Source organism: Aquarana catesbeiana, linkage group LG10 (genome assembly GCF_042186555.1).
Source record: "Aquarana catesbeiana isolate 2022-GZ linkage group LG10, ASM4218655v1, whole genome shotgun sequence".
In the NCBI taxonomy this organism is placed as follows: Eukaryota; Metazoa; Chordata; class Amphibia; order Anura; family Ranidae; genus Aquarana; species Aquarana catesbeiana.
The window spans coordinates 144,194,933-144,221,635 of record NC_133333.1 but is presented as its reverse complement, the minus strand read 5'-3'; the positions used below and the strand labels follow the sequence as shown (position 1 = coordinate 144,221,635).

Genomic DNA, 26,703 nt, shown 5'->3' with positions numbered 1-26,703 from the left:
CTACTCCACTACCTCTGCACATGGAAAGGGTGCTGCAGGAAGCATATATGGTGAAAAGTCTGAATGGCGCACTTCCATAAAATCACCTTTATTGATCCCTGATAGAAAAACGACAATCCATACAGCAATGGAGCTACAAATACAGCAGTGCTAACGCATTTCACAGCACCAGGGAAGGTGTGAAATGTGTATGGATTGTTGTTTTTCTATCATGGATCAATGAAGGTGATTTTATGGGAGTGCGGCTATCCAGACTTTTCACTATATGCCCCCTAATACTTACCTGAGCCCCATCTCTGTCCAGGGATGTCCATGATTGTCTTGGCTCCAGCCTGCTCTGTACAAAACCACCGCAACAGAGCAGATAAGTATAACATGTTTGTTATTTTTATTGAAAAAAGTGAGCCTTTACAATCACTTTAACACTATATGAGGGGATATCTTACCCTACTACTGCTGTGTATTTCAAAGGAATGTAATGTACAAGTTTTTTTGTATCAGGCTTAAAGCACCACTTTTAATAAAGTGTCCCAAAGCCACTTTTCCTGTAAAATCACATAATATGAAGAGTTGGACCCAAATGCTCAAACACCCTCATCAATGGACTAAAACTGCACTTTGAAAACTGCAAATATTTTTAACCTAATTTTAACAGCACTTGGGTCTGAAGGACACCTTGATTATATTATTCCCCTTTCTGATTTCAAGTCCTACCAGTTTGATTGTCTTTTACTGTACACACAATACACAATGTTTTGTAATTTTGATGGTTAACAGTGTTGCAATGCAATGCTGAGATCCTATTGTCATCAGTATTTCCTCTACCTAGAGATGGTGTGAGCTGATATGACTCTTGTCTGAACAAGAGACTATAAGCTTCGGGGAATGCAGCATAGACACAGACAGTGATATTACAAAAAAGTTTTCCCTTCAAATGCTGCTTTACATGTTTTGCACAAACTAAATAAACTCAGCCAGTTTTTGTAAAATTGAACCAAAATAAAAATAAAAACCATGATGGGCCATAGTACTGCTATATAAATTTATTTCTGTAACACATTGGTTAACAAAAAAAATGTAAAATTTTAGAGTAGTAAGGATGTGTAGCTTTGATAAATGTTGCATTTCCACATTTTGTAAATAAAGATGATTCATGGGAATTGTATGATCAGATGGGTTTGAGACTGATTCCGTTGGGTCATTACAAAAATAGTTCTCACTTTGCTTTGAGATTTTTTTATTTCACGCAAAAGAGAATAGCTGAGCTACATGCCTAGTTAGATGACAAATTGTAAAAAGGTTTAGGCCCAGGGGAATGTGAGTACGGAAGGCAATCTATTTTCCGGGACAGGTGGATGGATAATAAACCCTGAAAAAAAACAGACAAAGCACTGAACAAAACCTATTGCTTATTGGAGCGGTATTCTTGAGGATTGTAGAACCACACATATATTATGTTTCCTGAACATATGACATTCCTGACAATAAGTGAAAAGAGTAGCATTTGGTCAAAGTATAAATTGTAGCTTTAAAAGGAAATTGCAGTAAAAAATACAATACATTTCTTAACTGTACAAGATACAGGTGTCCACCTTCAGGTGAGGACACTGGCAAACAATGTTGTTAAGAAATGCCATATAATTCATCCTGCTTCCAGCAATCCTCAATTTATTTAGCACGCAATCAGAGGAAAACAACAGGACAGGGAGGAGGGTGGCCTGTGTCCTGTACTGTACTCCAAGAAAAGGATTTTACAGGTAAGTAAAAAAAAATTTTTTTTTTTAATTGTACAGTACAAGACACAAGCGTCCATTAATCAAGACCATGTGTTAACAGAGGACAAGGTAGTGGTCAAGCAAATCTGAGCCTCAATAGGGAGGGGATGAATCCTATCCATCAAGGTGTAAGCCTCAGTGATAAACAATAAACAATCAAAGATAAGTGCTACCTGCTAATGTGAACCCTTAAACATTATATACAATTAAGGTGAAACCTTCAAAAAATAATAAACTGCCTATAGATCACCCCTTTTGAGCTAGCAGTCAATATACTCAAACGTGAAAAATAAAAAATAAATAACTCATATATGACCACCCCTTATAAAAGTGCGTAAACGAAAAAAGTCCTTCAATAGTGCCAAAGTCCATGTGTGACTTCCTTTCAACATGCTCTACACACTCGATGCAAATGAGACTTGCTGTCTCCACTCAGTGTTCCTCCATGTGTTCACACCACAACCCCCAATCCAGTTATGACTCAACAGATCCCTAGACCCAGGATGAAGTGGGCCTAAAAATGCTTGTTAGGAGTCCTAAACATAAGTAGTGATCCTCAGGTATTAGGATATACCACAAAATGCAGGATCATGCAGCTCATTTAATATGCATCATATCGCCAGAATGTATAAACATTTTCCATTCACATGTAATCATGCCTACGCCGGCAATACCGGGACCCAGCAGTGTACTACCTCTCCCTGTATTGCCATTTACCCCACCAACAAGATTGCGAATCGGCGTGCATTCCACTGCCCAGAAATCATTCACCAGACATGATGTCAGACGTTTTTGAACGTTTTTCAGGCAGTGGGATGCATGATGACTGGAATGCTCTCTATCTGATCCTGCAAAGCAGTCAAGGATGAATCTGAAGTAGAGGGAAGGCTTAAATCAACTGTAACTGAGTCCATGGAGTCATTAGTGCATCCACTGTAAAGACCTCTGTTTTCATGACCCTAACCACAAGTCTGTCTATCTTGTTGTTGAAGCAGAATACCAACAGATTTACGTCTGCCATCCCTCAACGATGAAAGACTTTCTGTAACACTGTAGACCATTTCCCCTTCTCTAGGTGTTGACAACTGAGGAGGTCCATCTGCCAACTGTCTACTCTGGGAACCTGGACAAGGCTGGGACATGTCTTTTTGAAGGGTTGCATGGCTTCTGGTGCTGTTCTAAATATTGATGTATGCTGCTACCCTGGCATTGTCCAAATGAACCTTCATTGGTTTCCCCTAAAGCTGGTTGGTCAACTGCAGCAGGCATAGGCGAATGGACATTAGCTCGAGAACATGGATGGATAGTCTGGCCTCCCTCACGAAACCACACCCCCTAGACCGACCCTAGGATTTCCCAGTCCGACAGATTGGCATCCATAGTGAGAACCATCAAGGTTATCAGGAGAAAAGACTTCTTAGATTCCAGGGCAGGGCTGGCCAGCCACCAGATCAGAGATCTCATGGCCTTGGGACATAGGCGCATGGACCGGTCCATTGACTGAGAGTGTTTATATGGGCGTTATACTGGGCAAACAATACTGCCTCCATGAAGTCCACCATAAAGCGCAGTACCCTCATGCAAATTGGTCTGATTGAATCTTATTGGAGCACTGGGCATGAGCATTGAGGATCAATCCCCTTTCCTGGAGTAGAAACACCCAGGCTTAGGCCATGTCCAAGACTTGACCAAGGTACTCTGAAGGGTGGGTTAGATCCACCCAAAGCTCTAAAATGTGTGTATTGCCCACCACCAGGGCCTAAGAGGTCTCCCCTCAAGAGGAGATTGCACAGATAGCAGATAATGTGGATTCTCTGAGAGCAACACAGCAACTAAAGGACTAAGGCAAGCACCCTGGTGAAGGCTCAGGAGGCTGTGGAGGCCAAAGGCAAGAGCCACCAAGTGGAAGTGCTGTCTGCCCACAGCAAACTACTGATGCAGGAAAAAATTGTAATATGCAAATATGGATTTTTGATATCAATAGGTTGTAGAATTTCCCCCTGTTTCAGCAATATAATTGCACTCTGGGCTGATTCCATCAGCAAAATTTGGACCCACAAGAAAGTGTTGAGAACCTTAAGGTCTAGGGTGGGGTGATAGCCCCAGCTAGGCTTTGGTATCGTAAACTGCTTTTTAATAGAAGTCCTGAAATTCTTCCTCCAAGAGAACTGGAACAATCAAAGATTTGAAAAGTCTGGGGTCCAGGTGCCTGAAAAGGAAAATAGATATCCCGCTTCGTTGTATGGAAGATTTGGTGCCAAACTTTGCTGACTTGGATGTCCAGGACTTGCAATGGCACTGAGTGAAGCTTTAGAAGTGGAGGTCTGGGAGGGATGAAAGAGACTTCCAAAAAACGGAAGCAACAGACTTTGTTGTGGGCACATTAGCTTTCTTCGTACTATGTAAGAGTGCTCTTTCTGCTCATAACTTTCTTAAAGGTGTCTAATGACTCTCTGACATTCCAAAGGTTTTTTACAAACTGTCTCAGCAGACCAGTTCTGCAGCCAATTCTGTGCATCTGAACTGACTTGGAATCTAGGCGAGAATTTTGGCACAGGGAGTCTGCCAAATCGTCCCCGTTGTAGTCCTCGACTAGTACTCCATTTTATTTGAGTATTGAGGAATTGGTCTGGGGTTTGGCCTGGCCCAGACTGCCAAGGCCATTGGTCGCATGGCTGAGCTCAACTGGGCAAAGAAGACTTTGAGGGGGCCTCAAACCTTTTGTCCACTAAGTCTTTAAAGATTGGGACATGCTCAGCTAAAACCATCAGGGATTTGTTAGGGCAAGAAATAGTCAGATCCATTACAGGCACGTTACATTTCTTATAATAGGCTTACTCCACTGAGTACTACTGCTCAAACTGCTTGGGATGGGCATACACTTTGGCTGGCCATGGCCAGTCCTTGTACACCTTATCCTGCACATGTGGATGACAAAGAAATAACATTCTTTCTGGGTCATCCACATGGGGATGCCTGTGGAGATTGAGGTCCAATGTACCAGAAGCTTTTTTCAGAGGAATGCCAGAATAACCTCATCATGACCCTGTACAACCCTGCCCCTTTGTCCTATTTCCCTTCAGTCCAATGTCTGCCATGAAGGTGGGTCCCTTGAGGTATACTCACAACCTGTTACTGCATAGCTGAAGGGATGCAACCATCCTGTGTCTCGTGACTAAAGGCTGATGGATAGCCCAGTGAAGGCTGATGCAGAGACCTGAGCCACAATTCGAACCAGGGTAGAGCTGGGTCTGCATTGTGCCTTGTCTTTAGTAAAGCCGTGTGCTCAAAATGGCACCGGGAGCTAGAAAATGGCTAAGGTACCTCCTACAGGTACAGAATGAGCGATTATGCACCTAAATATGTTGCAGGGAGGTCCAAAAATCCTCTCACTATAAGTAACAGGGTGCAAGGTATGTTATAGTTGCAACAAACTATTTGAAAGTGTTGCAGCAGCAATGAGACCCACACACTGTTCTCAATTTAAAGATACTCCTGCAACCCACCCCTATATGCAAAAGGCAGAGATCCAGTGCATAGGGAAAACTAGAGTGTGAAAGATTTTGTTTTAGAGGGGACTCATAAGGAAAGGGACCAAGCCCCAGACTTACTACACCAGTACTAACTCCTTCCCAGAGGAGAACCTACCAGGTGTGGACTCCTTGCGTCAACCACTTTGAGAAGGCTACTCCTGATCAGACTAGTATTACTAATCAGATTACCATCTACAACTGATCAGATCTCCCCCATTCACAGATCATAATACAATGAAAGAATTCTCTCTCTGCCTAAAGACCTAAAGCTGTTAACCTTTGCCAAGCCTGGAAGTTCAGAGACAGAAAGAGGACAGACAACCCCACAGTGAAGATTTCTCTAGGATCGAACTGCTTGCACAATGTAGTACATATTCTATTACAGGATTTTTTTTTTTTTGCTAAACTTCAGCATTAATATGTTTCCTTTTTCTTTGTGTCCATTTCTTGGCTGCAAAACCCTGCAGAAAGGGTTATGTTTTCTGGGCCCGCACTTCTTTCTTTACGTTGTCTGTGCCTTCTAACCCATAAACACTGTAGCCTACACATCTTCTAGATTCTTACACTACTTGAAACAGGAAACTTTCAGAACTGGTTGACTGAAATAAACAGTGCATATGTACAGTCAGGTCCATAAATATTGGGACATCAACACAATTCTAATATTTTTGGCTTTATACACAACCACAATGGATTTGAAATGAAACAAACAAGATGTGCTTTAACTACAGACTTTCAGCTTTAATTTGAGGGTATTTACATCCAAATCAGGTGAACGGTGTAGGAATTGCAACAGTTTGTATATGTGCCTCCCACTTTTTAAGGGACCAAAAGTAATGGGACAATTGGCTGCTCAGCTGTTCCATGCCCAGGTGTGTGTTATTCTCTCATTATCCCATTTACAAGGAGCAGATAAAAGGTCCAGAGTTAATTTCAAGTGTGCTATTTGCATCTGGAATCTGTTGCTGTCAACTCTCAATATGAGATCCAAAGAGCTGTCACTATCAGTGAAGCAACCCATCATTAGGCTGAAAAAACAAAACAAACCCATCAGAGAGATAGCAAAAACATTAGGTGTGGCCAAATCAACTGTTTGGAACATCCTTAAAAATAAAGAACGCACCGGTGAGCTCAGCAACACCAAAAGACCCGGAAGGCCACGGAAAACAACTGTGGTCAATGACCGAAGAATTCTTTCCATGGTGAAGAAAACGCCCTTCACAACAGTTAGCCAGATCAAGAACACTCTCCAGGAGGTAGGTGTATGTGTGTCAAAGTCAACAATCAAGAGAAGACTTCACGTAGTCGAGGAGGCGGAGCCTAACGGAGCAGACATGCATTGTTAGAGCTCCACACCGCTGAGGAGAGAAGAGAAGGACAAAGCGGAGCCTGCAGACTCAAAAGGTATCCATTTGAATCTTTTTGCCCCTGGGAACAAACTGTGAAAGTTTGGGCAGGAAAAATGGTACTGGGAGGAAACCGTGGCAGAAATAAAAATCACCTCACAAAGAGCTCACAGGCACTCACTGCAGCTGAAGCAGCTCCAGTCACCTCACAAGATACAGCATCAGGGCGCTCTCACAGACAGAAAATGTCACAGCAAGACTCTCCATTTGAGTCAGATACAGAACAAATCCTCTCACAAACTTCTCCACAAGCCTCCTCAGCATCCCCAGAAATATTATTACAATTTGAAAAGATGCTTCATAAGGCTTTAAAACAAACCTCAGACCAAATAACAAAAAGCCTAACCAAAGAAATAAGAGAGCTGGGAAACCGCACCGCAGCCTTAGAAATAAAAATGGATGAAATTGAAATTACAACCCAAGAAAATATAACAGAATTGGGACAATTAAAAAAAGAGAATTTAATACTTCAAACTAAGCTCGAAGATTACGAAAATAGAGCCAGACGTTCAAACTTGCGCATAAGGGGAATACCTGAAACTGTGACAGACCTGCAATCTACTATTACTGCTCTATTACAAGAACTAAAGCCAGATATCCCTATTGAACGTTTAGAACTGGACAGAGTACACAGAGCCCTCACAGCCAAAAAGAAAGATGGACCCCCACGTGATATAATCACAAAATTTCATTATTACAGAACGAAAGAACAAATACTAATTGCTGCAAGAGAAAAAAAGGAACTTAATTTTCAAGGACACAATTATCAAATTTTTGCTGACCTATCCCAACTTACTATTACTAAAAGACGATCCATGAAACCCCAACTAATGGAACTGCAACGCCACAACATTATGTATCAATGGGGCTTCCCTTTTTCAGTCAGATTTAACTACCAAGGTACAATTTACAGAAGCAGATCAGCAGATGAACTACAACAAACCCTTTTAAAATTAAATCTGACAGAACCCACAAGCAGCAACACTCCCACACGCAGAAGAATGGCATCATTTTCACCTTCAGGCAGCACCCAGAAAATTTCTGAACAAAATGGGAATCATCATTCTCACAAAAGAGGCCGTTATGCCACATCATCCATGGACCAAGAAGATTCAATGGACTGACATCCTAATTCCTGATATCTCTTCATTTATTATACTAAGAGATGGTTCTCTATAAAAAACCTGTATTTATAACTGAATGTAACTGCATTCTGATAGTCACACACTGTGTGGGATCATGTTACATTCCAGTTATATTTCTTATTACTTCTGATTCATATAGCCTTAGAATATATAAGTGAAATAAGGAAATTCTTATTCAGTTATATATTATCAGGTAATAACAATGGATTTATTACTTTTTAGGACAAATATGTTCAATAATCCAGAAGTAATGGAAGCTTTTTCTTTTTTTTTCTTAAAACAAATATATTATTACCTAACTAGTTCCTAGAATTATGTTTTTGTTTATTCTAATCTGAAGCAATACAACCTCAATTTTATGAGTTAACATATCTAAACAGTTACATATGAATAAAATATGTAATTGTTTACTCTAAAAGGGTTAAAATCCCAAAATAATTCATACTATCTTCATCAATACCAAAGTTATTAACAGTACCTTTCTAACTGAATTATTTAGCCTAGGGCAAGACTAACCATATACAACCACCCTAGAATAAATAATTTCAACAAAAACTATATTCTGCACTCCAATTAATGAAACATCATTTTGATGTCTTTTGACAAAGCACTTCTCTCCTGTAAGCGGAAGATCCGTGTACCCCCATTAGCCCTCCTCATTCTCCCAACCATATTATGTGGGAGTGTGACGAAGGCACTTATTCCCCTGAGAGAGATATTTATTCTCTTTCACGGGTAAATTGTGATTACTTGCAAAAAATTATTTATACAATGTATCATCTAATCTCATATGTTTTTTGTTTACTCTTTACTCCAGAATTCACTGGTTTCTTTTTTATCTATTCATCTCTTCAGTCCACACAGGTTGATCTACGCAGTCAGCTCTGCATAACAAAAAGTAAGTCAAAACTATTTGATCTATTGCCATGGCACCACTGAATATACTTTCCCTGAATGTTCAGGGAATAAATGTCCCTCAAAAAAGGACCAAAGCCTTCTGTACTTTCCATAACAAGAAGGCTCACATAGTATGCCTCCAAGAAACACACTTCACCAAAGATTCTACTCCAAAATATATTTCTCCTTTTTATCAACAAATTTACACGGCTTCTGCCTGTACCAAGCAAAGGGGAACTCTAATTGCATTTCACCGATCCACGCCATTCACCTTATCATCAGAAATTAAAGACCCAGAAGGTAGATACCTGATACTCATGGGTTATATAATGGATACAGCAATCACGGTGATTTCCTACTACGCTCCTAACAAACAACCTACACCATTCCTCTCACAAATATTACAAGTGATTAATACACACAAAATAGGAACAGTGATAATGTGTGGGGATTCGAACCAGGTCCTCCTCCCATTTCTAGATAAATCACCTTTTACACCATCCAAAATAACCTCTAGATTACCTTTTTCTCAACTTCTTTCCAAATACAATCTGGTAGATTCATGGAGAGAAAGTAACCCAATGAAAAAGAAAATCACTTATTTCTCGCACCCTCATCAAACCTTCACCAGAATAGATCATATTTTTCTAACAATAGGAATGATACCAGAAATTATTGCATCAGATATAATTCCGATTCCGTGGTCTGACCATAATGCAGTATACACTACTATAGCCTCAGCCATACCAAAAGCGCATGACCCAACGTGGTACTTACCGGACATAATGCTCAAACACCCACTACATCAGATGGCCATTGAACAAGCTTTAAAGGAATACATATCAATTAATAATACAACAGACGTCTCCCCACACTGTGGGAAGCTCATAAGCCTGTCTTACGTGGTACAATACAAAGACAAATGGCATTATTTAAACGGGAACGCAAAAATCTAGCAAAAAAACTAGAACTCAATTTTAATGCAGCCTACATATCATTTCAAGATAATCCATCTCAGAGTACAAAATCTCATCTGGAAAAATCTAGATTGGAATACGATCTATTTCTCACTGAGTCAGTTGATAAATCCCTCAAACGCTCCAAACACAATTTCTACATGAATACAAACAAACCAGGTACATATTTGGCTCGGGCATTAAATTCAACTAACAAATCTTTCAAACCAATACGTTTGAAATTATCAAAAAATGTTTACACTTGTAATCCAGTTAAAATAGTCCATAAATTTCACTCACATCTCGCAACTTTATACAAGACAAACAATGAATTTAATCCTACAGAGGCTGAATACTTCTTCTCAAAAATAACCTTACCTGAGTTATTTCAGAATCAAAAAAGCAGTTTGGATGAGCCTATAACTATAGATGAAGTTGCTAACGCCATAAAAGACCTAAAACTTAACAAAAGACCAGGCCCAGACGGCTACTCGGCTTTATACTATAAAACATTCTCAGAAATACTCTCTCCCATTCTCACTGAAACTTTTAACAAACTTCTAGATGGACATTCTTTTCGGCAAGAAACACTAATGGCAATTGTTTGTATGATCCCAAAACCCCTTTCTGATGATACTTCCTGTGTGAATTATCGGCCTATCTCTCTGTTAAACCTCGATATTAAATTATTAGCAAAAATAATAGCAAAACGCCTCAATAGCATTATAGGAAAATTAATACATAGAGATCAAGTAGGCTTCATGCCAAATAGACAGGCAGGCGATAATATACGCAGGGCAGTGTTATTGGCACATATTGCTAAAAAAACGGAAAATCCCTTTATGTTTTCTATCTCTCGATATTAAGAGGGCATTTGACACAGTATCCTGGCAATATATGCAATATTCATTACAAAAATGGGGTTTTGGACCCCACTTTTTAACATGGATCAAAGCATTATATAATAAACCCAAAGCCTATATAAAATATGCTGGATACAAATCTGAAGCCTTTAATATCGAAAGAGGTACCCGACAGGGTTGCCCATTATCTCCCTTATTATTTGCCCTTATACTCGAACCCATGGCCCAATACATCAGAACAAACCAAACTATAACTGGCATTGAAGTAGGAGGTATTACACACAAATTATGTATATTTGCAGACGATATATTACTTTTTCTATCATCACCACAGGTCTCTGGTCCTAACTTAATACCAGCTCTTGATGGATTTGCAGCCCTATCCGGCCTTATGATTAATCCCAAGAAATGCCTAGTGCTTAATATTTCACTCACAAACATGGAATTGATCCCGGCTAGGGCTGCACTCCCATTCACATGGGCAGGAAAATCAATCCCATATCTTGGAATTCATTTAACAGCATCTCATTCTGACTTATTCTCAACCAATTATCCTCCTGTATTAAGACAGATCACAAATCTAATAAAACAATGGTCGCAACTTCCTTTATCCTGGATAGGGAAGATTAATGCAATCAAAATGACTATTCTACCCAAATTGCTTTATCTATTCAGAGTCCTCCCTATTCCAATTCCTTCCTATTTTTTGAGAATAGTACAAAAAAGAGCAACTTCGTTTATATGGGGCTCTTCTAAACCACGTATACCTATACACATACTACATCTTCCCAAAAATAAAGGAGGCCTGGGATACCTTAATTTTACTAACTACTACAGAGCAGCACATTTGGCCAGTCTGTCCAAATACCATGCAAAACAGGAAATCCCATTATGGGTATTTATAGAGGCTTCAGAAAATGACCCTCTATTAATATCAAATTTATTATGGCTTGATCCTAAAGACCGCTTTAAAATTCATAATCCCATAACTAAACACTTCTTATCTCTCTGGGATAAACTAAAAACCAAATATCAGTTACAATCTCCACACAATCCTCTCCTTTCTTTTATCAGAAATCCGGCCTTTTATCCAGCATGGATCTACCCAAATTCTTTTAAAGCTTGGACAACATCAGGCATTCAGACACTAAATGACTTCATAGCATCTAAATCATTCCTTTCATTCCCATCGCTTAGAGAAAAATATGATCTACCAAACTCTGAGATATTTAGATATCTCCAAATCAAAAATTTCTATACACCATTCCTAAAGGGGGATACACCATTATCCCAATTATCCATTTTTGAATCAATCTGTACAAAAGATCCATTTGCTAAAGGTACAATTTCATCACTTTATAATCAATTATATGGAGTAGCAAATCTTAATAGACCCTCTTACGTACAGAGGTGGGAGGAGGACCTGGGACGAACTTTAGAAGACACGGACTGGTCTAACATATGGCTCACATCTAAGTCATCTTCACCCAACATCTTAGCACTGGAGACAAATTATAAAGTCCTAACTCGCTGGTACCTTGTACCCGCTAGAGTGGCAAAATATTCACCTAATACCTCAGCTCTTTTTTTTCGAGGATGCCCAGAAATAGGCACATATTTACACATATGGTGGATGTGCCCCTTAATCCAAACCTTCTGGAAGGAAGTCTTCCTGATTGCATCTAAAATATTTAAAAAAATAATACAACCAGATCCATATTTAACTTTACTTAATCTAAAACCGGAATGGTTAACACTCTCTCAATTCAAACTTATGATCCAACTAATAACGGCTGCAAAACAAACAGTGGCCAAGGCATGGAAATCTCCTACATTGGTACTAGCAGAAACAATTCACAGAATGAATAATACAATGTCCCATGCTAAGATGGTAGCCATCGATCAAAATCAAATTCCAAAATTTGAAAAACTTTGGCATCCTTGGATAAAACAACAGTTCCTGTCAAACTTCAATGACTCTGTCCTGTTGCCATGGTAACAGATTAAATGACTTACAGAGACACCCATTCTAAGGCTTCAAAGAGAACTAAAAAGAATAATAAACTGACGAGCGGGACAACCTTGTGGACCATACCTCTACCTTTCAACCCTTTTTCTTCTTTCTCTTTCCTTTTCTCCACCTTACGATTAAAGCTCATTATCAGAATTTATTTGACCTATATACACTCTACTTGTAAACAATATGTATAGTAGGTATAAATCATTTAAATACCTACAAAAGTAACTAAGGAAATGATATATATCTTTAATTTAGGTTTACGTGAACCCAATGTTTAATATTTGAAATTTCATGATATTTACCTATATAAACCCTACTGTAAAACAATGAGCTTACTTTATAGATCCTTTTAAACTTACTTTATGTATCTTTATAACATTGTATACTCAATAAACTTCTTTTGACAAGGAGAAAAAAAAAAAAGAGAAGACTTCACGAGAGTGAATACAGAGGGTTCACCACAAGATGTAACCCATTGGTGAGCCAGGAAGGCTAGATTAGAGTTTGCCAAACAACATCTAAAAAAGCCTTCACAGTTCTGGAACATCCCATGGACAGATGAGACCAAGATCAACTTGTACCAGAGTGATGGGAAGAGAAGAGTATGGAGAAGGAAAGGAACTGCTCATGATCCAAAGCATACCACCTCATCAGTGAAGCATGGTGGTGGTAGTGTCATGGCGTGGGCATGTATGGCTGCCAATGGAACTGGTTCTCTTGTATTTAATGATGATGTGACTGCTGACAAAAGCAGCAGGATGAATTCTGAAGTGTTTCGGTCAATATTATCTGCTCATATTCAGCAAAATGCTTCAGAACTCATTGAACGGCGCTTCGCAGTGCAGATGGACAATGACCCGAAGCATACTGCGAAAGCAACCAAAGAGTTTTTTAAGGGAAAGAAGTGGAATGTTATGCAATGGCCAAGTCAATCACCTGACCTGAATGCGATTGAGCATGCATTTCACTTGCTGAAGACAAAACTGAAGGGAAAATGCCCCAAGAACAAGCAGGAACTGAAGACAGTTGCAGTAGAGGCCTGGCAGAGCATCACCAGGGATGAAACTCAGCGTCTGTGCATTCCAGACTTCAGGCTGTAATTGACTACAAAGGATTTGCAACCAAGTATTAAAAAGTGAAAGTTTGATGGATGATTGTTAATCTGTCCCATTACTTTTGGTCCCTTAAAAAGTGGGAGGCACATATACAAACTGTTGTAATTCCTACATCGTTCACCTGATTTGGATGTAAATACCCTCAACTTAAAGCTGAAAGTCTGCAGTTAAAGCACGTCTTGTTTGTTTCATTTCAAATCCATTGTGGTGGTGTATAGAGCCAAAAAGATTAGAAATGTGTTGATGTCCCAATATTTATGGACCTGACTATGTGTGAGAAGGCACAGGCCCTTCCTTTCAGTCATGGTCTGAGGTCTGGTTCCTGACGTGGCAGTCTTGTAGTTGCCCAATGTAGGTCAATTTAATAAGGCTGCTTATTTGGCGTTGTGAGAATGAAACTACCATGAGTACACATAGGAACCCCAATAAGAATGTGTGAGTGCCAGATCTTAATAGGAAATAGACATAAAGTATTGTCAAGTTCGTAACTTTAGGCTAAAAAATTCACAGTAGCCAAAATGTTTTGAGGATGCATGCTCCCTCTTCATCAGGTTTGTTGTATAAGCCTTGATGGGGTATGAACTCCATAAACACATTATTACTATTTTTAGGAGTACTATCTTGACAGCATTTCTATGTTCTATTTTGGCCTGCACTTCCTGCTTTTGACTGGTATATAAGTTCTGTGTTTTCCTCACTAACTGTGTACTGGAAATATAGTGGAAAATAAAATGCTCCTTTCGCCAGTCACATGGCCTAGGGAGACATAGGGGCACACTGATAAATAATAGGCAAACTATAAAGAGTGGGATGGTGGGAATCAATACTTTTCTTACAACCTACAGTAGATCAGTTGACTACTTTATAACCTGATGCTGTATGTATAAGGAGCTGCAAAAGGGTACTAAATAAGCAAAACTTTGCACACGTGCCACACAAATATGTTTAGGGAATATAAGTGCCTTTCAGAATAGTTGGTTCTAAAGTTTTTTACTGCTGTTTGTTTCTCTATTAAGGTGATTTAACCCCACTTCCTACTTATTTAAAAGGTGTCAGACATAGAAGTACATGAAGGTTATCTTTCCAAAAAGCAAAGACAACATTTAAAACCAAATTATCCTTCTAACAGAGGTACTTTCCTACTCTTTTCAAAGTTAAAAAAAGAGTTGGAGCATGAGGGCAAAAAGTTGAATCTGGATATCACATTTATAGGTGCACTTTTTCTTGCCGTTAGACCTCATGCACACTGGTTAAACACTGTTTATCCTGACAGGAGAAAGTCAGTGTTCTAAACTCATATAAGCTGCATTTTTTTAAAACAGTGTAGGTGAGTTTAGCAGAATTTAACAGAGTTTGGAGTTTGGGTGTTTATTTATTTAATTGGCCAGAATTTTAATTTATACTGGCCATTGAAATAAACGCTGAAGTGCTATACACGCCTAGCATTTAGGCACATTTATGCACGTTTAACAGCATTCTGCCTCTCCTGAATGCAATTTTGGGGTGTTCCGAAAACATCCTCTAAACTCTCTTGCTAATAAACTACTAAAAATGTCCATGGACACATTGGATAACATAGAGGGGCGTTTAAGGGCAAAAAAAAAAATGCCTTAACTCACCAAAACTTGAGTTTAACAGCAGCAGTGCATATGAGGCCTTATGATGTTATAGCTAATTGTTGTTCTTGATTTTTATAGTTAATTACACGCACAGTATATATATACATCTGGTAATTTACACAATGAATATATGTGTATATCGACATTGGTAAAAAATTAGATTAGCCTTGGTTTGGGATAGAACAGTAATATTTAGGTTATAAAAGAAAGTGTATTTAAAATATTTAAATATTTCTGTTCATTCAGCAAATAAAGCAAGCGTTTTGTGAAGGGGCATTACATCCAATTTTTTTTTCTCTAATTGGCTCCACTGCTTGACCCTTCTATGGGAAAGTAAGGTGGGGAGGCCTCCTCTTAATATTTTTTGTGTCACTTTTTGTCTTTTTATGTTTCCTTGCATTTCATTATTTAAATCCGCACAGAAAGGAATGTATCTCAGAAAAATTATCGCTTTAATGGCTCCTCTGTACAGATAGCTCCTACTATATTCCTATGGGAAACCATTAGTGTGTCCAGTGGCTAGCACGAATGCCATCAGGTTGCAGTCATTCATCATCTTCTAGTTGCAGACAACACCTCATAAATTGTGATAACAAGTTAATAGAGATTTAGGGTCACTTTGAACCCGAACACAATTAAAACAGCTTAACAAACTGATAGACTTGAGCGTGGATCTCACCAAGACCAAATTAACCTGAGGGTTCATCTAAGCTGGGTACACATTGTGATTTTTTTTCCTTTCAGTCAGCTGGCTGAACGATAAAAAAACCTCACAAATTCCCACATCCACACAAGCGATGTGGATGCAGGAATCTCCTCACTGTGCTATTGTATTCTGACAGCAGGGACTCACTCCACTGTCAGAATACCCCTCACCCCTCGCTGGTCTAGTGACTGACTTCTGTTGAACAGATGGGGTTACTCACGGAACAGAATTTGGCCAATTACTGCTGAACTGGTCAAATTCAGCTTTACACTTATGCCCTGTACACACGGTTGGATTTTATGACGGAAAATGTATGATAGGACCTTGTTGTCGGAAATTCCGACTGTGTGTAGGCTCCATCACACATTTTCCATAGGAATTTCCGACACACAAAGTTTGAGAGCTTGCTATAAAATTTTCCGACAACAAAATCCGTTGTCAGAAATTCCGATCATGTTTACACAAATCCGACGCACAAAGTGCCACGCATGCTCAGAATAAATTAAGAGACGAAAGCTATTGGCTACTGTGCCGTTTATAGTCCCAACGTACGTGTTTTACATCACCACGCTCAGAACGATCAGATTTTCCGACAACTTTGTGTGACCGTGTGTATGCAAGACAAGTTTGAGCCAACATTCATCGGAAAAAATCCACGGAATGTCCGATCAATGTCTGACCGTGTGTATAGGGCATTAGAGTGCAAGAAAAGCCTAACTCCAGTTCTTAAAAATGTTCCCCCTCCTCCTACCTATGCTGGGTTCCCTATATAAACAAGATCTGTGTACTTACCTATTTTTTTATTCTTTTTATTACAAGTATTTTACACAAAAGTTACAAACATAAAAAATGTATTAAACATTCAGCACTACCAGTCAACAGCACCAGTGTACAATGTAGCTCCCAGATAAATGAAAGCAGCAATCTTCCCAGAGCAAATAATGTATATAAATAATAACAATTATTAGCAAATAACTGTATATATACAATTGTGCTCATAAGCTTACATACCCTGGCAGAATTTATGATTTCTTGGCCATTTTTCAGAGAATATGAATGATAATACAAAAACTTTTCTTTCACTCATGGTTAGTGTTTGGCTGAAGCCATTTATTATCATTCAACTGTGTTTACTTTTTTTAAATCATAATCACACAGAAAATACCCAAATGACCCTGATCAAAAGTTTACATACCCTGGTGATTTTGGCCTGATAACATGCACACAAGTTCACACAAAGGGGTTTGAATGGCTATTAAAGGTAACCATCCTCCCCTGCCATCTGTTTGTTTGTAATTAGTGTGTGTGTATAAAAGTTTAATGAGTTTCTGGACTCCTGACAGACCCTTGCATCTCTCATACAGTGCTGCACTGACATTTTTGGGTTCTGAGTCACGGGTAGAGCAAAAGAATTGTCAGTGGATCTGTGGGAAAAGGTAGTTGAACTGTATAAAACAGGAAAGGGATATAAAAAGATATCCAAGGAATTGAGGATGCCAATCAGCAGTGTTCAAACTCTAATCAAGAAGTGGAAAATGAGTTCTGTTGAAACCAAACCACTGTCAGGTAGACCAACTAAAATTTCAGCCACAACTGCCAGGAAAATTGTTTGGGATGCAAAGAAAAACCCACAAATAACTGCATGGCAGAATCGCCAGAAGAAAGCCATTGCTATGCAAATGCCACAAAGTATCCTACTTACAATACGCCAAACAGTACAGAGACAAGCCTCAAACCTTCTTGCATAAAGTCATTTGGAGTGATGAGGCCAAAATTGAGCTTTTTGGCCACAACCATAAACACTACATTTGGAGAGGAGTCAACAAGGCCTATGATGAAAGGTACACCAGTCCTACTGTGAAACACGGAGGTGGATCGCTGATATTTTGGGGATGTGTGAGCTGCAAAGGCACAGGAAATTTGGTCAAAATTTATGGCAAGATGAATGCAATATGTTATCAAAAAATACCGGAGGAACATTTGCATTCATCAGCCAGGAAGCTGTGCAAGGGACGTACTTGGACATTCCAACATGACAATGATCCAAAACACAACACCAAGTAGACTTGTCATTGACTACAGCAGAATAAAGTGAAGGTTCTGGAGTCAGTATCCTGACCTCAATATCATTGCATGACAGCCCTAGAATTTACAGGAACTGGTGGCTTTTTGCCGAGAGGAATGGGTAGCTTTACCATCTGAGAAGATAAAGAGCATCATCCACAAATACCACAAAAGACTTTAAGCTGTCATTGATGTTAAAGGGGCAATACACAGTATTAAGAACTGGGGTATGTAAACTTTTGTTCAGGGTCATTTGGGTAGTTTCTGTTGTGATTATGATTTAAAAAGAGTAAACACATTTGATTTATAAATGAATGGCTTCAGCCAAACACTAACCATGAGTGAAAGATGTTTTTGTGTTATTCATATTCTCTCAAAAATTACCAAGAAATCATAAATTCTGCCATATATATATATATATATATTAAAAGTGTACATACAACATAAGTACAGCAGCCAACACTATATCCCCCTTGTGATAAAAAAAGAGGGGGACCCCTAACCAGGGGGCAATTAATCAGATGGCTGTGGAGTTACAGTATTTTCTATCCAACCACTCAATACCCTTTTAAACTTATCAGGTACCCCTCTGTTTAGATATGTGGCTTCATACAATGGCAAAGTCTTATTTATCAATGCCTTTCAGGCCTTCCAGGCCATTATGGGGGGGCCATTGGCTTCTTCCAGGACAAAATATAATTTTGCGTGCAGAATACAGGAGCAGGGTGAGCAAAGTGAGAGTTACCTGCTTGGTTACCAACGTATCTACCAGACCTAACAGACAGACCTCTATAGATGGTCTTATAGCAATTGTCGTGACCGACCCGACACAGTCCACCACCTCCACCCAGAACTGCTGGATGTGCGGGCAAAGCCAAAAAATGTGCAGAAAATCTGCTCCAGGGGCATAGCACCTCCAACAGTTCATAGGATGAGCAGGGAAAATCCTCACTAGTTTAGCAGGAGTGTAGTATATCCTATGGAGGAACTTAAACTGTATCAAGTGATCATGTGCTGACATCAATCTAGCAAACAAGGCGCTCCATACATCGCCCAAATCATCATTGTCCAGCTACGGGAAATATGACAACCATGCAGCACAACAGGAGGCCAAAACCGTGGTAGTATCCATGAATAATTCCTTATAAATAATGGACAGGACTTTAGGTAGATCTTCAGCTCTGAGCAGCAACTCCAGGTCCCCAACCTGCACCTCCAGATTGGAAAACCCAAATTGGGCAGAGAAAGCATGCCTAAATTGGAGAAAACAGAACAAGTGTGAGTTGGGGAGCCCGTATCTACTTTTAAGTTCATCGAATGTCAACAACATCCCATTTCCGACCACTGTGCCTACTGTTTTTATCCCATATCTGGTCCAAGTGATTGGATATGAATATGAGAAAAAATGAGACAGCCAAGGATTACGCCAGAGGGGAGTATGTGGAGTTCAGCCCCTCCAGCCAAATCCCACGCTTGGAGGACTGACCGCATAGACCCCATATGGGGATAGGGAGCCCCCCTCCCCCGGTAAAGACAATGCCTCAAAAGATCCTACCACTGCAGCTTCTAGAGTTACTGCGGCATCATCATCTGGTTGAGACAATCAGATGATGTGCAAATACAAACTGCCCGCTAAGAAATACCTGGCAAAATTGGGTACCGCCAACCCCCCTTCCCTCCAGGGCTGTTGCAACACTTGAATCTAATAATCTCAAAAGTATGCTACAGTGAAGCTATAACATTAGGGGCACTAAGAAATCACAACAAAAACTATAGTGATTGTATTCCAATTCTAATGCATATTTCATAAGTCCATCAAATAAAGTTCATATGGGGTTTGAATCCAGCTGAATCCCGTCACCACACCATGCGTGAGAAATCCCCTAAGGTAATGAACTTACCAGATAGATCTAGGTAATTTGCTTGTGTTTAAACAATTTCTTTCAGCAGGCACTGCATCTCTCCATCTGTTCTATAAATGAGATCAGAGCCTCGAGGTTCGTGTTCCACTCCCGCGGCAACTCCGTCTCCTTGGGGAACTTGTTGCAGCTCAGCTCCAACGTTATTTCAAAACAGTTTTTGTAAAGATAATTGCAGTCCTGCATACCGGAATCCCTGGAAATTTCCCTGAGGCAGCTTTGAGCTGCGTCTGCAGCAGTGCCCAGGACCGATGCATGTACAGCTGGCAGATTTCATTTCATTTATAGGACAGATGGAAAGATGCAGTGCCTGCTGAAAGAAATTGTTTAAACACAAGCAAGTTACCTAGATCTATCTGGTAAGTTCATTACCTTAGGGGATTTCTCACACGCGGTGTGGTGATGGGATTCAGCTGGATTCAAACCCCATATGAACTTTATTTGATGGACTTATGACATTTGCATTAGAATTGGAATACAGTCACTATAGTTTTTGTTTTGATTTCTTAGCACCGCTAATGTTATAGCTTCACTGTAGGATACTTTTGAGATTATTTGTTTATATTTATGGTGGTTGCTTATGTTGTTTGGTTGAACTAACATTTGTTATTTCATGAGCGCTGGGGGTGAGGTACCATTCATTTATGCTTGACGTGTCCCCCCACCCCAGAGGAAATCCGAAATTATTCTATCAATGTTCTGGAAAATATGCTTAGGTATCTAAAGTGGAGAATTCCTGAAGATATACAGAAATAAGGGGAGAAATTTCATTTTCAGCAGATTAATTCCACCAATCAGGGATAATGGGAGGTTGCGCTAGGCTTGTTTGCGATGCTTAAGAGTTTTTTACAATTGGAGTAGCATTTAGAGGGATAAAATCTGAAGCTGATTGTGAAATAATTAAGCCCAAATATTTTACCTTATCAACCCACTGCAGTGGGCAGCCTATCGGGGCCCTCAGGGTCGGAGATGGGACCCGCAATGGTAAAATTTGTTACTTGTCCCGTACTTACCTAGTTTTAATCCTGTTTGGTCATGTGATCACGCAGCTCTGGCCTCCCTGTGTCAGTTAAAGGCTGCTGCAGGTGGGAGGAGGGCGCACCGACAACTGCTGGGCCATGATTGCCTATGGATGAAGTCACAACTCTCAGAATTCACAGCTATTGTCAAATGCTCCCTTATACAGAGCTACAGGATGACATGACTGGACTGAGAACAACTTTCTGCTGAATTTACTTTATGCATCTCAAAAAAGTGGTTATATCCTCTCCCCTACTTTATAATCTCTCTTCAAGATGAATACATTCATTTCATTTAATCTTTCCCATAGGACCTCCATGCCCTTTATTACTTTAGTTGTTTTTCCTCTGCCCTCTTTTCACTTCCATGTCATCTTTTGTGTTGACATTTGCCCAAAAACTTAAATGCATATTTAAAGTGTATGTTAAGCCCAAAACGTGTTTTTTTATAGTTGTGTATAGAGTAGGGAAGGGTAAACGTCCATGAAATTTGTTTTTAACGTGACATACATTTTATTTGCTGTCTTTGTATTAAATGGAAGATTGTTGTTTTCCAAAAACACAACATAAAGTTAAAAGAAATCTTTTCAAAGCTAGAGGAAATTCCCTCTTAGACAACTGTCACCTGAACACGTGTCCCCACTAGCAGATTACTCTACACTCCATGTTCCTGTAGCAACTATAACATTTTAAATTATTCATCACTCTTTGTATCTGTGTCAATGGTCATCAGGACAAATAGGGAAGGACCAAACCCCCACACCCCACCCCAATTAGCATTCAGGTGCACCGTGAGTCACTGGAGTGGTGTACAGTGTACTTGGCTCCCACCTACAGTAGTATTATTGTGTAGATTCCAGACCTATTCTTTTATTTCCATCTTACTTTTACCCCAATTTTTTAGCACAGAGGGCTACACATTTTATTTCCCATGTCATTCAACCCACTTCCTGTGGTCCCTGGCTGTCATAGGTCCACCGCCTTGCTAGCTGGAGGAAAAGATGAAGGGTCCATGATGTCACCCATGCAAAAAATGTAGACTGCAAAAAAAAATGTGCATAATTGGACTTTTTTTGCATTGTTTATCATTACAAAGGAAAAAGAAGGAATCAATTAAGACAAATAGAATAATCTCTTGAATATCTGAGGTCTAATATGATATGAGTTGCAGTAGTTATCTGGAGTGCATTATGTACAATGAAAGTTGTATGAAGGCTCCTTAGGAATGGATGGGAGGCTAGGTAGAAAACACACTAGAACTCCTGAAATGTACTTATAAACTGTGAATATTAACCATGGAGATCCAAGGGCCTTTACCCATAGGAGGTCACTAAGTATGCCAACAATCACTATGCAATTGTTAGAGTGGGTTGAGAGGGGTAACCTAAGAGGTTGCATTGAATTAAGAATGATCGTAAGACATGTAGGACAATTTGGAGGGAATAGTTTTAGAAAAGAAACAGGGGAAAGAGAAGGGGGGAAGAGGGTAACAAGGAAAGGTGCCATCGACAGGGAAAACACAGGCGGAGCCGATGAAAGGGACTGTTCAGCAGTCAGTAAATTGTAATGAAAGGGGACCTGTGAACCCTGTTGGTCCAACCACAGTGTAGCCTTGAAATCAACCAGTTTAGGCAGCTAATAGTTGTTTGATTTATCAATGCATGTGAATTTAATCCAGTAAAACCACATATTTCTGAAATTGGTGTGGGTATTATTTATTTCCAAATTCTTGGGTAATTTCAGAGATCCATGTCCAGAGAGTGTCAAGGGAGGGACAGGACCAGAAGACATGTAATAAGTTGCCTCGATCCTGTCCACATCTCCACTGATACTGTGGGGTATCTAGTAAGCAAAAGGGCAGAAATGTGATACTATGTTACTATCTTATATCCTGATTCCTGAAATTTTTTGCATGAGGACCTAAAAGACATAGTAAATATTTTTGTATGTACTTTCGGGGACATGGTGATCCCAAGATCTTGTTCCAACAATCTATGTAATGTAGTGAGGGATTTTTTTTTATAAAGATTAGACTGTTGGTTGATTTGAGGACTTGGGAGGCCAAAAATCAGGAGTTATCCTTTACTTAAATACAATATTCTTTAAGCTCTTGGAGGCTTATCCTGTAAATGTTTTTATCCCACCAGCTGTTCAGGAAGGAGACTGTTTGTCCTGACTTATAGCCACTAGAAGGAGAAAACTTGCCTCTGGAAACGCAAATTATTTATTGAAAAAAAAACCAGTTTACAACTAAATGAGTGATTTTACGCAGATATAACATATATGAGTTTACCTTGATTTTTTCAGTTGCTTGATTGCCTTACATTGGACCTGAACAGAACCTCAGATGAAAATGTGCATCAGTGGTTTCAGAGGAGACCTTCAGTAATGCAAGTGATATTAAATGCATACTAACAGCAAACTGAACATGTAAATTTCACAGAGCAAAGTGGTCATGGATTTAATTCTTCTCCTCCCCCATACTTGGCTCCTTCCAGCAATGCAGAAAAGCTGAGTATATTTGGGGATTCTGTTGTCATGGAGACTAGCATTGGATTCTGGAAGTGCTAAGAAATTCATTACGTCTTTCTCTTTGTAGTTCTAGACGAAGGGGTTATTTTTCTAACTCACTTTAACTGTGTTAGTTTTTTCCTCTGTTGCATGCTAGTTGTATATAATTCTGAAGGGACTATGAAATATTTTAGGCGTATATGAATACTTTAACTTATGATTGCCTTGTTCTGTTGCCACAAGGATTTTGCTTATTTAGAAATATAAGTTCTTCAGAAGGAACTGTTTGGGTTATTATGGACTGGAATTGTATTAAAAGTATACATATGAAAACCTGGACCATTGAATCCAACGCTTTAATGAATGTACACTTGTAAGCAGGTGCAGTTTTCCCTTCCCTCTGAAAGTAGCGCAGTGTTGCTGGCCGTAGTACAGAGGGAATGCAGTATGAGCAGAACTTTGTTCCTCTGAAAGCCTCCATAGGTGTCATCAGGGGAGCAGTAGTCCAATTGGATGCTGCAACACTGGATGACCTCTGCAAGCATCTTTGCTGAGGGAAGTGGTAATATATGGTACTGCTAATAAATAGCACTGCCCCACTGCAGTTAGCACAGTGGATAGGCAAGGGACAGAATCCACTCTAGCTAGGGACAGAGCCTCTAGTCCTAGGGAATGGTTCCCTAGGAGGAGGGACAAAATAGGGACACCTTCACTGGCTCTAGACTTTAGAGTTGGTGATAAGCATCAGCCATTGGTCCACTCAGTACCACTTATACCGCCACCCCATTTAACAGCCCATTTAACAGCCCTCCCTCTTCAACCAGATACTGTTCCAGTAATGTAGGCCTCATCAAGATAACACTCTAAGTGTTTAGCTGTCTGAATGGGTTAAATTCCACTTACTACCAAGGAATTGGTTTTAGTAGGCATTCCCCAAGACCTAAAAAATATTTTAGGGATACCTCTAGGGTAGAAAGACTGGTTTATAATGTGATGAAGGTTTCCTGTGCTCATCATGGTGATTGCACAACTGGGAACCACACTGATTGCTTCAGTCACCATATTCCTGGAACTGTTCACTTTCACAGAGAGCACAGCATGACCACAACCAGGGAAAATTTGCTACGAAAATAATACTGGTTGATCATGTGATCTGAATCTCTTCTTCAAAAGGTGAGATTGCTAGTACTAGCCCAGTACAACAGATGGAGGTTCCCTATTGAACCCTCTATGTCAGTGCTGCAGGACCAGTTATTAATGTTCTTTCGTCACATGCCAGAACGTTAGCACAGTAAAGGCTTTGGTATTTGATGGGTGAATGACAGTGGCAGGCTTAGTGCCAGGAAGGCACTAAGACAGATCCTAAAGTGCTATGTCCCACAGGGTCACATTTACCCAGTAGCTCACCTGTGATACCTGTAGATATGCTTACCCTTCCAGTGGACCATGTATTGAAAAGCCACTGCATCTCCACTCTCCAGGCACTGCATGTTTTCGACCAGTTAGATAGGTCAAATATTTGCTCCCCTTGCCAGCCATGGTGGTTCCTCCTACTAGCTCATATGTGCCGTAGTGACATACAAGACATTGTGAGGAACCATAGCAGGTAGCAAATATTCTACGGATCAGCAAGTGTTAAACATATGCATCGGCTGGGGAGTACAGAAGTATTAGCTCTTCAATACACAGGCCACTAATGAGGTGAGTGTTCTTTTACAGATGAGCTATTGATTAAAAATGACATTGTGGTGACAGGGTAACTTTAAAGTGGTAGTAAACCTCAGACATGAAATATAAACAAAGCATATCCCTCTATAGTGTGTACGTGTCTCAATCCAGAGCACTAAGTGCCATTTCTGTCTGCTGCCCCATTCCTCTGCTATCAGCATGAGTCACCTCTGAAAGGTATTCCTGGCACCAAGAGAAAAAAGGTGATAGGGGTGTGAGCTCCAGCACTCCAGCATGTGATTGACAGTCTCAGCTACATTCCTGTTTGCTGTGTGAAGGGGTGTGCCCCTGGAACTAAGGGGCCAAGCCGAACCCCTGAAAAATAACCCCTCGCCATAACCCCCCCCTCCACCAAATGATTTGGACCAGGGCACAAAGCAAGGTTATAGCTGCAAAGGGTGGGCCAACTCAATTTTGAACTCTGTGGACTAGGAATGAGCCGAACACCCTCCTGTTTGGTTAGCAGCAGAACATGCGAATAGGCAAAAAACACACGAAGACCGTTAAAGTCTATGAGACACGAACATGAAAAATCAAAAGTGCTAATTTTAAAGGCTTACTGTATATGCAAGTTATTGTAATAAAAAGTGTTTGGGGACCTGGGTCCTGCCCCAGGGGACATGTATCAATGCAAAAAAATTTTTTAAAAACAGCCGTATTTCAGGAGCAGTGATTTTTTAAATGCTTAAAGTGAAACAATAAAAATGAAATATTCCTTTAAATATCGTGCCTGGGGGGTGTCTATAGTATGCCTGCAACGTGGCGCATTTTTCCCGTGCTTAGAACAGTACCGCACCAAAATTACATTTCTAAGGGAAAATTGTCATTTAAAACTGATCGCGGCTGTAATGAATTGTCAATTCTCATCAATATAGATAAAACTCATTGAAAAAAAGACATGGGATCCCCCCAGTCCATTACCAGGCCCTTTGGGTCTGGTATGAATATTAAGGGGAAACCCAAACCAAAATAAAAAAAATTGTGTGGGGGTCCCCCTAAAATCCATACCAGCCCTTCAGGTCTGATATGGAAATTAAGGGGAACCTTGCACCAAATTTTTAAAAAAATATGGCGTAGGGTTCCCCCCAAAATCCATACCAGACCCTTATCCGAGCACACAACCTGGCAGGCCGCAGGAAAAGAGGGGGGACAAGAGAGCCCCCCCTCCTGAACCGTACCAGGCCAAATGCCCTCAACATGGGGAGGGTGCTTTGGGGTCTGACCCCAAAGCACCTTGTCCCCAGGTTGATTGGGTCAAGGGCCTCATTCCCACAACCCTTGCTCAGTGGTTGTGGGGGTATGCGAGTAGGGGGGCTTATCGAAATCTGGAAGCCCCCTTTAACAAGGAGACCCCCAGATCCTGACCTCCCCCCTGTGTGAACTGGTAACGGGTACATTGTACCCCTACCATTTCACAAAAAAGTGTC

The 26,703-nt window shown here is 40.1% G+C and overlaps 1 protein-coding gene across 6 annotated transcripts in view; it reads left to right on the top strand.

The window, feature by feature from the left end:
- Nucleotides 1–26,703, top strand: part of PRKCG (protein kinase C gamma) — an 805,390-nt gene that overhangs the window by 306,628 nt on the left and 472,059 nt on the right. Inside the window, exon 1 of one of the 6 annotated variants that reach the window (XM_073602746.1) lies at nt 8,720–8,757. The exons of the other annotated variants lie outside the window; for them this stretch is intronic. The gene's annotated coding sequence lies outside the window, so the exon portion shown is untranslated. Of the gene's footprint in view, nt 1–8,719; nt 8,758–26,703 lie in introns of those variants that run through there. 6 annotated transcript variants of the gene reach the window in all.